Source organism: Protopterus annectens, chromosome 3.part0 (assembly GCF_019279795.1).
Source record: "Protopterus annectens isolate FY-2018-M chromosome 3.part0, PAN1.0, whole genome shotgun sequence".
Lineage (NCBI taxonomy): Eukaryota > Metazoa > Chordata > Ceratodontiformes > Protopteridae > Protopterus > Protopterus annectens.
The window spans coordinates 45690012-45703628 of NC_056731.1; the positions used below are offsets into that span (position 1 = coordinate 45690012).

General features: G+C 41.0%; 1 protein-coding gene across 1 annotated transcript in view; it reads right to left on the bottom strand.

The window, feature by feature from the left end:
• The window catches only part of MLLT10 (MLLT10 histone lysine methyltransferase DOT1L cofactor), a 2165838-nt gene that overhangs the window by 613291 nt on the left and 1538930 nt on the right, over positions 1-13617 (bottom strand). The window lies entirely within an intron of this gene.

The window sequence follows — 13617 nt, forward strand, 5'->3', positions numbered from 1 at the left end:
ACGAAATTCTCACCGATTTAGGAGACCAAATAAACTTAGAGAAGGTTGAGTGTAATTTATTGAAAAAGTATAGAGGGATAATTGACAGGGCAATGCTAGGAATGACAAGAAATAAAATGTACAGACCCTGAAAAAAAAACACACCAGAAAAACAAGGTGGATTGAGGGATGGAGCAGCTTCTGCAGCAGTGATTGTTTGAAGATCTACTGTTATGGTAAGCTCAACTTACACAACTGTAGAATGTTTATCATGCTGATCATTGCTTATCCCTACCATTTGGGAAGTAGAAGGAGATGAATCCATTAACCCCTGCAGAATTGTACTAGCAAAGCTTGATCTGGACCTATACAAGGAATCATGCTTACTGTGCTTTTTATAAGTATGTACAGAGGACCAAGTAGTAGCTTCTAGAATCCAATCCTTTCCAAAAAGCCATAGATTAAACCAAGGGCCTGGCAGAGAGGGCTTTGAACTAGCCTGGAATAGTTTTCTTATGGTGAGTACAACAAAAGACAATAGCCTTAGACAACCTTTTGGAAATAAACTGTTTTCATACAGATTGTCCATTCTTTTTACCTTCATAACCAATGAAAAACTAATTCAAAGATCTGAAAAATTTAGTTCGGTCAAGATGGTAGCTGAGCTGTCTGTGGACATCCAAGGTATGGAGTATCCTCTGAACAGGGAGAATCAGATTTCCTACTATTTTTCTCAGCTCTAACCACTTTCCGTAGTCCTCACCTGCTTACCACCCCATTTCCCATACTCTCTTACCCCACTACTCACCATACAAATAACTACTCCACTCCTACTGCCCTCTCTTGCTCTTTAACCATACTACTATATCATTTTGCATGCTGAGAGTATTGTACATAACAAATGCCCAACCTCTCATTAAAACAAAACATCAGGCCCTTTGCAAATACATCTTCCTACAAATACTTCAAAGTGCAATACTATTCTTATCTGGTGATATTCACTCCAACCCAGACCCTTGCCAACAGCACTCTAACCATAAATACACAGCATCCCCCCTTCCAACTCTCTCACAAATAACTCATTGCGATCACAAGCTTTTTTGTCAATGAATATACAAAGCATGGTTAAAAAAACACCCTCCTTCACACTTGGATTTCTCAATATAACCCAGATATACTTGCCCTAAGACATGGCTAAAACCTCGTATTACAAACTGCAAACATCTCCTCCCTGGTTGTAATATTCTTCGACTGGACAAAAGTAAAAAAGGGTGGAGGAGTAGCTATACTCTGCTCTGATCAGCCCCCCCCCCCCCAATAGCTATCACTGATTTTTACCCTGCCAAAATACTTATAGCAACCTATAACCTAAATCAACACAAATAAAGTACAGTTGTGTACACTTACCATAAATGCAGATGTTCAAGTTTATTCACTGTTGCAGTCATTACATTTGGGTAATCTGCTTGCAGGTTGCCCTCAGTCGGCCTGATTAACAAAGTCTTGGGTCCTGCGTCAGTTGCTGTCCCTTTTTCCATGATGTCAGGTCGTCAGGGGTATAAAACATGCAGCTGACGCCATTACATCATTTTTCTTGCCCCAGATGTAAGGTGCCCCCTAATGGGGAGCAAATAAACATAAAAACACAAAGGTATACCTCCAACAAAAAGCAAATACACCAAAAAGGCTTTTAAGCATAGTAAAGGAGAGTAGAGGTATAGTCAGAAGAAGTTAGGGGGCTGGAGGGAGAGTAACCAGGACTGCAACAGTGAATGCACTTGAACATCTACATTTATGGTAAGTGTACACAACTGTACTATGTTCTTCGTGTTTCACTGTTGCAGTCATTACATCTGGGTAGATTCCCAAAGCTATGGTTGGGAGGAGGAGTTTATATACCATTAGAGCCAGCTATAAGTCCTTGCAAGACAGCAGTGGCAAAGCCAGCTCTGGATTTAGAGTAAATTGGCAAATGATAATGCTTGGTGAAAGTATGTACAGAACTCCAGGTAGCAGCTTCTAGGATGTCCCTGGTAGGAACACCTCTGAGAAAAGCTGCAGAAGTAGATGCAGGCCTGGTGGAGTGAGATCTGATCCCGGGGGGGGGGGGGGGGGTTGGGGGGATTCCATGGTGCTTACAGCAGAAATTAATGCAATGGCTTATCCATTTAGAAATAGTCTGCTTTGAAATAGGCTTATCCATTTAGAAATGGTTTGTTTTGAAACAGCCTTCCCCTTTGCCCCTGCAGCAAATGCTACCAGCAGTTGTTCAGATTTTCTTCGAGGTTGTGTTCTGTCCAAGTAGAATCTAAGTTGTCTGTGAACATCCAAGGAATGCAGAATCCATTCCCCTTTGTTCTGTGGATTGGGAAAGAAGGTTGGCAAATAAATGGACTGATTAAGAGCTACACTGGATACCACCTTGGGCATGAAGGCTGGACTGGCCCTGAGTGAAACCCTGTCCGCATGAAAGATGATAAAAGGTTCCACTGCCATAAGGGCCTGCAATTCAGAAATCTTTCAAGCTGAAGTGATTGCTAATAGGAAAGCTGTATTCCAGGAAAGAAACTTTAACTCAGCAGTAGCAGCGGACTCGAAAGGAGGTTGAGTGAGTTTCTCCAATACAAAGTTAAGGTCCCAGGCAGGGGTTGGAGCTCTCCTGGGTGGTCTCAAATTTTTGGCCCCTCTGAGATACTGCTTGAGCAGAGGATGAGAGAAAAGGGGAGATTCTGTGTTATAATGCACTGAAATGGCTGACGTGTGGATTTTATTGGAGGAAAAAGACAGGCCCTGCTGTGCTCAACCATTGAGACTGGTTCCAGGCACAGAATCTTTTTCATTTTTCAGCATAAGCTTTTCTAGTACTAGGCCTCCTTGCCTCTAAGATGATATCCATCACAGGTTTGCTGACGGATGATAAGGGTGAGGTTAAGTAATTAGCCAGGCTGCAAGGTTAAATAGCAGAAGCTGAGGGTGCAGGATCTGGTTCTCCTGCTGAGACAGCAGGGAAGGGGTCTGAGGAAGGTGACATGGAGATAACTGTGACACACTGCGCAGGAGGGGGTACCAGTGTTGTCGCGGCCAGTCTGGAGCAATCAAAATCCTCCTTGGTTTGTCCTGTTTGACTTTTAGAAGAACTTTGGAGAGCAGAGGCAGTGGGGGGGAAGGCGTAGACTGATAGGTTTTTCCAGCTGAAGAACAGAGTATCCACTTTCCAGGCTTGGTTGTGGGGAGTACTTGTGCAAAACTTGTCCAAATGGTAGTTCTGGGGGGAAGCAAATAGGTCTATGTCTGGGCTCCCCCATTCGCTTGTCAACATGTTGAAAAACCTTGGTTCCAGTTTCCATTCGTGTGGGTCCATAAGGGTTCTGCTTAGTCTGTCTGCCAGTATAGTTAATTTTCCTGGCAGGAATTGAGCTTGTAAGGTGCACTTGGTAGCTCAAGGCTGTGTTCCACAATGCCATGGCTAGTCTGCAGAGGGGGTAGGAATGTGTACCCTCCTGCTTGTTTATGTACCACATAACCGTGGTGTTGTCTGTCTTTACCATTAGTTGTCCTGGAAGAATGTAGTCCTTGAAGGCTATCAGAGCATTCTGTACAGCTAACATTTCTTTTTGATTGATATGTAGGTGCATTTGACTTGGGTTCCATTTGCCCTGAATGTACTTCCCTGCCAGGTGAGCCCCCCCCATGCATAGTCTGATGCATCTGTTGTTAGGGTTTGGGCGGCAGGGGATAGTGTGAATGGTAGTCCCTTGCTTTGGTGGCACACCACAGGAACTCTAGGCATAGGCAAAATATGATAGGAATCATTGTTTCTAGGCTGTGAGAATGTGGACTCCATAGGCTTTTTAGATACCACTGTAGTTTCCTCATATGCAGTCTTGCAAATGGCATTAGAAGAATGCAAAAGGCCATGAACCTCAAAGGCTTGCAGTATTTGTCTTGCAGATAGCAAGGTTTTTGTGGCCATTTGTTTGAAATAGATTACCAAACTAATTTGCTTTTCTGGTGGGAGGTAAGCCATCTGGGAAGTTGTATTCAAGCTTGCTCCTAGGAATGTAATTTGTTGACAGGGTACCAGTTTTGATTTATTTTTGTTTATGGTGTACCCCAGACAAGTTAGAACCCTTTTTACAAACGCCAGATGATTCAAAAGTATGCTCTGGCTTTCTGTCTGAATTAGACAATAGTCCAGGTATGGGTATATTTGAATACTACTTTGCCTGCAAAATGCAATAACTGGAGCCAGACACTTTGTGAATACCCTGGGTGCAGTAGACAAGCCAAAGGGCAGTGCAGAGAACTGATAATGCGTGTAGCCTTCTTTGAAGCGTAAGTATCTTCTGCAAGATTCCCATATTGGATGTGCAGGTATGCTTCTTTTAAATCTAGTGTTGCCAACCAGGCATCTTTGCCTAGAATAGGAAGTAATTGGTGAAGAGTCAGCATCTTGAATTTTAGGTGTTTAGAGTAGACAGGTCCCGGACTGGATGCCATGATTTGTCTTTTCTGGATACCAGGAAAAGTCTGGAGTAGAAACCTTGTCCCATTTCCTCTTCTGGTACCAATTGAATAGCCCCCATGCTTAAGAGAATAAGTACTTGTTTTTGAGCCTCTGCCCATTGATTTGAGGGCAGGTCCATCCATTTGATGTTGGCAACATGAGGAAATTAAATCTGTATCCCTGGGACTCTATATATAAAGCCCATTTGTCCTGGGTTATGAGTTCCCAGTTCTCTGCATGAAGAGCAATCTCCCCCCCCCCCAAAGGGGCGTTCAGTAGATAAGTGCTTGGAAATTTTAAAAGGAAGTCATTGAGACCGTTTACCAAAGGGGGGTGTCTTGTTATCCCAGATTTGGAAGTGGAGGCTCCCCCACTGCTTAGTTCTTTGAGTTCCCTGGGACTGAAACCTGGGGGTTTTGCTGTGTCTGGGTTTGGCTTGAGAAGACCTGGAAGGGACTGGAAAGGATCAATTCTTAGTAGGCCAGTGCCTACTAAATCTAGGAGGTTGCACTTGTAAAAATTTTTTTAACAGTTTGCATAGATTTAGCTTTATCTTCCATTTTTTTAAGAACTTCTTCAGCCTTGTTGCCAAACAGGCGGTCCTGATTTAAGGGAGCATCCAACAATTTAGCTTTAACATGATCAGGCAAAGATTGCCCCTTAAGCCAAGCATGCCTTCTAAGCACAGACCCAGTATTGCAGCCCTGTAAGAGGCCTCTAAAGAATCAAAACCACATTGCAAAGTATGTTTTCCAACTTGTTCAGCAGAATGCATTAAATCCTGTAAATCTTTATTTTCCACACTGTCAGGAATCAACATAATTTTCTGTTTAAGCAGTCCAATGACATGTTGCTGATATTTTAAAAAGAAATTGGCAGTTTAAAGCTCTGATTGCCAAGGTTGCTGACGTATAAAACTTTTTAACCCATCTATCCAGCACCCTGGAGTCTCTATCAGAAGGGGTAGGATTTTTAGCAGTAGAAGCCTTAATGCCCTTGGGCCCTGAGAAATAGTCTCTGGATCTGCAATAGGATTTTTGAAAAGAAACTTGTGGGACTCAGGAACCCTGTAGTATCTGTCAGATTTACTAGGAGCAGGAGGGCAGGGAATCAGGGGCCAAATTGGATTCCGAGAAAACATCAACAATTTCTAGTACATGAGGAATAGCCAAAGGCCTATGCTGAGGTAGAAGAAGGAAATCCCTAAGCCTCTTTTTTAATCAAAAAAATACTGGCTTTCCCAGTGAAAATGCTCCCTTAAAGTATGTAAGGTTTCCCCAAAAGAAAAATCCTCAGGAGGAGAAGCAGAGGGAATAGAATCCTCTGCATCAGAATCCTCATAAGTAGGTAAGGACAATTCCAGGTCATCAGAAGAGTCAGAAGAGAAAGAATCCTGATTAGAAGATTCATAATCAAGTTCAACCCTAGGCCTCTTGGGGGGGGGGGGGGTTAACCCTGATTAGACTTATAAGATCTTCAGCCATTTTTATCATGTTTTTAGGCATAGGGGCCTGAGCATGTGGCCTGGGCATCGTTTTTTTAGACATGGATCGAGATTTAGGCCTTAGTAATGAAGGAGGCGTTGATTTAATATGCAAGTTCGTAGGCCTGAATACACCCTCAGAAGCCGGTGCCTGCACAGCGGCTCCGGACCCATCCAAGGTAGACACATCAGTGGGTTCCATAGTTGAAGTATCTCGTGGCACACCGGACTCCGAATGGGTCTCAGTAGAGGCCTGCGAATCAGAAGTAGCGGGTGTCAGGGGCTGCGAAAGCGCCTCACTGAGTACCGGCGAACTGGCGAATGGCTTAGGAGAAGCGTCGTCGACAGTTTTGGACCTCTGCGGCCTGTCTCTGTCTTTATCTTGGCTTTTTTTGGAATCCCGGTAATCGGATGGCTAACCGACGACATTTCTGGATAATTAAACTGAGAACCGAAATATTTAGAGGCAAAAATATACCGACGACGGATAGTGCGCTGATTGAATAAAGCACAAAACCGACAGCAAGGTATGTCGTTGTCAGGGCCTAGGCAAGGAATACAGTACAAATGAAAATCTTTATGAGGTATTTGCTTTCCACAAGTAATGCAATTATTAACTTTTACTGACATCGGTAAGGAGCAAGAAAAAGTTTCTCCAATGGGGTACTTATCTTTAAGTTGAAGACTTCGGTTCTGAAACTAGAAAATGAAAATTTCAGGAGTTGGCCGACCGGCACTTGCAAACTGCTTCTGCTTCGGGCACCGCACGGCAAGAAAGACTGATGTAATGGCGTCGCCTGCATGTTTTATACCCCTGACGTCATGGAAGAAGGGACAGCAACTGACGCAGGACCCAAGACTTTGTTAATCAGGCCGACTGAGGGCAACCTGCAAGCAGATTACCCAAATGTAATGACTGCAACAGTGAAACACAAAGAACTTCTTGCCATTGCAGTGATCTATATTACCCCAGGTAAAAACATTCCCATACTCGAGCAGTTTCTTTCTTGGATTTCTATATCCATTCCCTATGAAGCCATCATCTTAGGGGATATGAATATTGACTGGAACCTTTTTAATACTGCCACCCCTAGCTACTCTATAAACCTTTATGACTTTCCCCAGGTGATCACCTCGCCCCAAGGGCTCGGTCAATGACTGGATATTAGTATCCAACCCCCAGTGCTATCATAATCCTTCCACCCTACCTAACTCCATTAGTGACCACCTCCTTAACTCAGCAGTAAGGCACTCCCCTAATCTTAACAAAAGCTGCCAATACAGAGAGCCTTGTAACTTTAAAAACTACAACCCTGTCACCCTAAATGACTTGCTGCCCACAGGAATCTGGTGTTTTCTACACACATTACCACTTGATTTGGCTGTCTAAAGCTTTAACAATATATTCCTACAAGTCCTTAACACCCTGGCTCCCAGTAGTAAAATTAGGCTAAAATGTAATTATGCACCATGGCTAAACTAGGCAACTCGATCACTTAGGTCAACAGGCAGTGCCTGGACAGCATGGAAAAAAATAACTCAACTTTCCACCTGAACTTATATAAACAGCTTCACAACCAAACAAAAAAAGCAGGTCCTACTGGACAAAAAAAAATTACTATCAAAAATCTCTGAGCAACCCACACTGCAATCCGAGGAAATTCTGGCACTCAAACAAGTTACTATCCCCAGGGAACCCCTCTTCACCAAACCCCTTCCTTAAACCTTCTAACGAAACTGCAACCGTACTTAACAACTTTTTCATTGAAACAATAGAAAAGCTTTTTAAACCAGAAACTCTCGATATTAAGATTCCACCTCCCACCTCATCTCTTCCCTCATTCTCCTTAGCACCCATACCAACTTAGTTCATCAGCTCACTTCTTAAACTCAAACCCTGTTCCACATCAGTCGACAAGCTCCCTCCATTACCTCTCAGACATGCAGTCTATAGCATACCCTGTATCTATACTTATCAATAGATCCAACCTAGAAAATACAGTACCAGATATATGGAAAAAATTCTTCATAATACCCCTCCGCAAGGGAGGTAATTCTACAGAACTCTCCAATTACAGGCCTACTGCCATATTATCACCCTTATCCAAGATACTGGAAAAATGTATACATAGACAAATACTAAATCATGTCTTACAGGCAAACCTAATTTCTCCCACACAGCACGGTTTCCAACCCTTGCACAGTACTACCACTGCCCTCCTATCTTTCACATACAACAATGCCAAAGCCAGAGATGATGATAAACTCGCATCAGCTCTATTCCTTGATCTATCCAAAGCATTTGATATGGTTTCCCATCCCATCCTCCTAAACAAACTTTCCAACCTACAACTCTTTACCTCCTGGTTTAACAGCTACCTCTCAAACAGATATCAGTCTGTCAAATGGCAAACATCCTTCTCCCCTTTCTGTCTTAAGACCAGGGTTCCCCAGGGCACTGTCCTGGGTCCCCTACTTTTTAATTATATATATATATATATATATATATATATATATATATATATATATATATACACATACATATATATATATATATATATATATATATATATATATATATATATATACACACAAATAACCTCCATGTCTCCTGCCCCCACTGTACCTTAACAGTATGCAGAGGATTCCACAATTATTAACACCTCTGACAATATTCAAAATCACCACACTGTCACTTAATCTCTGCACCTAGTAGAACAATGGCTAACTAAATACAACCTGCTTCTTAACCCCAAAAAGTCCAAGCTTCTCCTTCCAAAACACCTCAATCCGGCTAAAGAAAACTTCACCATCTCATCCTTAGATAATACAATTATCTGCCTACTCAAACACCAAATTGCTTGGTGTTACTATAGATCAATTAAAATTTGACCTACATATCTTAAACTGTAAAAAAATAAATAAATAAAATAGGTCTTTATAACGCAACAACAAATATATACCTAACAAATCTAGACCTATACTGGCTCAAACATTTACTCTACCATCTCTGCTGTATGCTATACTTATTAACCTCCAAAATAATCTCTTAACCAAACTAGAAACCACCTATAACAAGATAGCCAAATTCACAGCCAGTGATAGCTACAAATCCCACTATTGTAGATCCCAGAAAAGTTTAAGATTGCCTTGAGCTCCCCCACATGCTTCAAATATCACAACTACAAACTGCACATAGCATCCTAAATAGTCCCAACTATTGCCCTGCCCTTACATCCATAATTACACCGTACACACACAATTGTGACCTCAGAAGCACACAACAAAACCTACTTCAGGTGACCAATCCAAACAAAAATATTGGAAAATTTCCTTACGGTCATTCAATTGCATACTCATGGAATTAACTTATATTGTCCCTTCACTCCACAACCAAAAGCGGCAAATTCAAAAAACAACTAAAAATTCTTTTCCAACATGCATGGATCTGTTCTTGTCAGGAAATAATCTAATGAATTTTTTCCTCTTGTCTCAATCATATATGCCTGGTATCTGCTATCTAAACTGTTTACACATATTACTCTCTCTGCAGTTAGTACCTATGCGATAAAACGCATCTTTGTTGTACTATGTCATGATGTTACTCTGCATTGTATATTACTTTTTTATTATAGATATTGCTATATTCCTTGTATATAACTTTATGCTTACCAAACTTCTCAAACATATTGCTACTGCATTCTCAAAATATCGTACTTTTGCCTTGTAAACATTCATGTTCTATACTTCTGTTTTTCTGCTGTTAAGTATCTTACAATTTGAATTTTTAGGTTTTTTTCTTATTTGTTAATTACTTTCCCAGAGCTTTTCTCCTCATGTCTCTGCTGAAAAAGAGCTTTCTGGGCCCAGTTGGACTAACCTGGTTAACAAATGTAAAAAATAATTAAATAACTAAACCCTTTCCCCCCTCATTTTTATGTTCAGGAAAGAAAACATGGAGCTGGATAGTTTCACAAAGTAAATTAACATACCACTTTAGGCATAAAAGAAGGATTAGTTCTCAAAGAAACTCTGCCCCCGTGGAAAATGGGATAGGGTTGACTCACCTTAAGAGGTTGCAACATCAATACCTTCCTCCACAGGTCAGAGCAATCAGTAAAACTGTTTGCAGTGTTAAGAACCTCAAGTTAGACAGATCAGCTAGTTCAAATGGAGCAACTGTTAGTTTCCCTAACTCAAAATGAAGTTTCCAAAGAATGGTTTTCTTGGAGGCCTTTTACGCAAAACCCCTTTCAAAAACATCTTGACATGATACTGCACTGAAAGGGGAGGAACCCTGAGCAGACATGCTAAAATGGCTGATTAATAAACTTTGATAGAGGAATAAGAAAGGCCATAGTATAGTAACTCACACAAACACTGTAAAACCATACAACTAAACCTGAATGGGTGCTGGTTATGTTGTTGGCACCAAGTTTCTAGTAGGAGGTTTTCTTGCCTTTTACTAGAAAATTGTAGCAGCAGGTTTTCTTGCCTCCATTAGTAACTGCTGCACATCCTCAGTAAACAGGTGCCTAAAAGGAATTACAACCCTATCATCCATCCAGCCAGTCAACTGAAGTTGATTAATGTAGGGTGTAACTAACGCCCCTGTTCTTACATGAGTAGATCTAGTCTGTGAGGAAGCTTGGAGGAATTGCCCTTGGCCATTTCCAAAAGAAGGGAGAGTGACCGTTGCCTGGGCCTGAAGGAAGTCACTACAATCATCTGAGGATATTTCTTCTGAATCTTTAGAAGTACACTGGAAATTAGCAGAAAGGATGGAAAAGCATACAGGAACATCCCTAGCCATGGAAAAGAAAAGTCATCTGTCTTCCAGGTCTTCTTGCATGGAGTCCTGGAACAGATTTTTTCCACTTGATTGTTTGGAGAGGAAACAGAGGTCTACTTGTCTCCCCACAGATGGATCAAATATCTGAAGACCTATGATGTAGTTTCCATTTGTGAGGGTCTACCATGGTCCTACTCTGCTTGTCTACTAAAACATTTTACTTTAACGGAATGTAGGCTGACTGTGCTGTGAAGCTATATCACAAGCTAGCATGGCTAGTCTGCAAAGGGGGTACGACCTGGTTCCCCTTTGCATGTTGATGTACCACAAGTGTGGTACTGTCTGTAACCACTTGATAAGGGCTTGGGGACCAAAGATGGTTCTGAGACTTGATCAGGCAAGCATCTCCTAGATATTTATGTGCCTGCATCTATCTTTGGTGTCTCATATCCCCTGATCCCCTGAAATGTTATCCCTCCTGAAACTGCTCCCCAGGCAAAGTCCAAATAGTCTGAGGTGACTGATTTCTTTGGAGCAGGGAAGAAGGGGAGACCTGGATTTAAGGATATCTGTTGTCTACACTAAAAGATTTCTCTTGTGACTAACCCCAACACTGGGATTTGAAAAGATAAAGGGTGATGATGCTGGGCCAAAGATGATTTTAGATACTACTGTTTTTTTTCTAATGTGGAGTCTTAATCATACATGCCATGAGACCTAAAATTTGAGCCATTCCCTTGCAATGAAGAAAACCTTAGAAATAGATCTTAATAAAGATCTTTTTTTTCCTGTGGGAAAAAAAAAGCTTTTTGAACTGAGGTGTCAACTTGACATCCCAGGAACACAATCCTGTGTGAGGGAGTCAAGAAAGATGAATATTCTCTTGAAATACCAGCTTGTTTAAGAGATCTCTCACCCAAGAGAAATATTTCTGACACTTCAGACTCTACAAAGATAAGCAAGTTGTCTAACTATGGAAAATGTGGATACCCTGTAGCCTGCATGAAGTTATAAGTGGACCTAGATACTTTGAGAACACATTTGGTGCAGCGGATAGTCCAAAGGCTAGGGGAGAGAACGAATAATTGTGTAAAAACTTACCATAGCCATAGATGTCCTTCTCTTCCATGTTACAGTATTCATAACATGAGAGATGCCCCACCTAGGTGACTAGAACATCTGGCCAGTATACCAAAGACTTAAGCTACTGCACACACGATGCACCTGACGTAAGCCATAAAAGTGATGTCTGCAAGTACCAGCCTCAGAACTGTATGCCCCAGTAAGAACGCCAGTCCAAGGATAAGATGAAAAGGCATTTGTCATCTGCAGAATAATGCGTGTGTGTTATACCTTTAAGAAGCATTTCAAGGTCAGCAAGTGCATATAAATAGCAAGCATGTGCTAGCTTCAGTACCATTTTGAGACTGCAGCCAGAGTGTAATAGCTAGTTTGTTTATAAGTTTATCTACAGGAAAGTTATTAAGCCTCAATCCTGATGTGTTTGTACATAATAAAGCTGCTTGAACAGAACCCACAAAGGTTTGTCTTTTATCCTGATTGGATGAGCAGCATGGTGCCAGAACCGGGATTCCAGAGAGCTTTTCAGAGCTATGAGGTGCAGAGTTAACAGTGAAGGTAAACTAAGAGAACTGAACACAACAAAGGGCCAGAAATGAACCAAAGGTAATGAAAACTTGCACAAATTATTTATTTTGTAAAAAAGAGAAAACTGAGCATTACAAGGGCACAAACCACATTATTAAGCGAGAGGCACAAAAGGTTTATTAATTAAACAAAATGTTTAAAATTAAGATATTTCACAAAACAATTATCAAAAAATCACATAAGGGGTTTGAAATTACCTTGGAATTGCAAAATGAGCATGATTAAAGTAAAATGGGCATGTTTAGAGTAAAACAAGCACAAGAAAAGTATAATGGGCATGGAAAAAGATTAAACGAGCAAAACAAATACAATAAGGGCAAAAAGGGTACATTAAGCTTAAATAAAGCAAGATGACAATGTTTTTTGGCACAACTATTTCTCATTGTGTTAAGGGCATAACAAGTTATCTAAAGTATCTCAAAGTGTGTAAAATGCTTACAGTGTGTGCTTATTACTGTGCATTTATTCTGAAGAGTTTGTGTGCAAGGTGCAAATATTTCGCGAACTACAGACATTTTGAAAAGTTTCTTGTGCTGGCTGTCCGCCAAGTGCCACCATTACAGTATGTCTCTCACACTGTAAAGAGTTATTTAGCAAAGTACAGAATGTTTCAGTGTGCTATGTACTGTTTATTCGCAAAGTGCAGTTATTTAAAATGTTTCTTTCTCTGAGCTTCTGTCCAGATGATTCGCACGGTGCAGTTATTTTGAACTGTTTCTTACACCGATAAGAGATGATTTCTTACAATACAGTTAATTCAAGAGTATTGAAGTGCCAGTTCAGTTACTCACAGGCTTGTTGTGCTATTGGGGATAGTTACAAATGCTGGCATAAATTTCTGGCGTGTGTGTGTGTGTGTGTGTGGATACTTGCAAAAGCCTTCACTGGTATGTGTTAATATGGCAGACGGATTTCAAAAGCCATCACCATTTGTATTTGATCAGAATATTGTAGAGAACTGGGGTATATTTGAGAAAGAGCACAATATTTTTATACAAGCACTTTATTATGATAAAGATGCACACACCAGGGCATTCATTTTTCTAAACCTAGCTGGGTCAGAGGCCACTGAAAGACGGTGTTCATTTGTGTATGCACCTACAGTATATGAAGGTGAAAACCGTCATATTGTTGTACAGGCTAAATCAAAGGAAGCCCCTAAATGTTTGAAATGAAAATTCAGGGAAA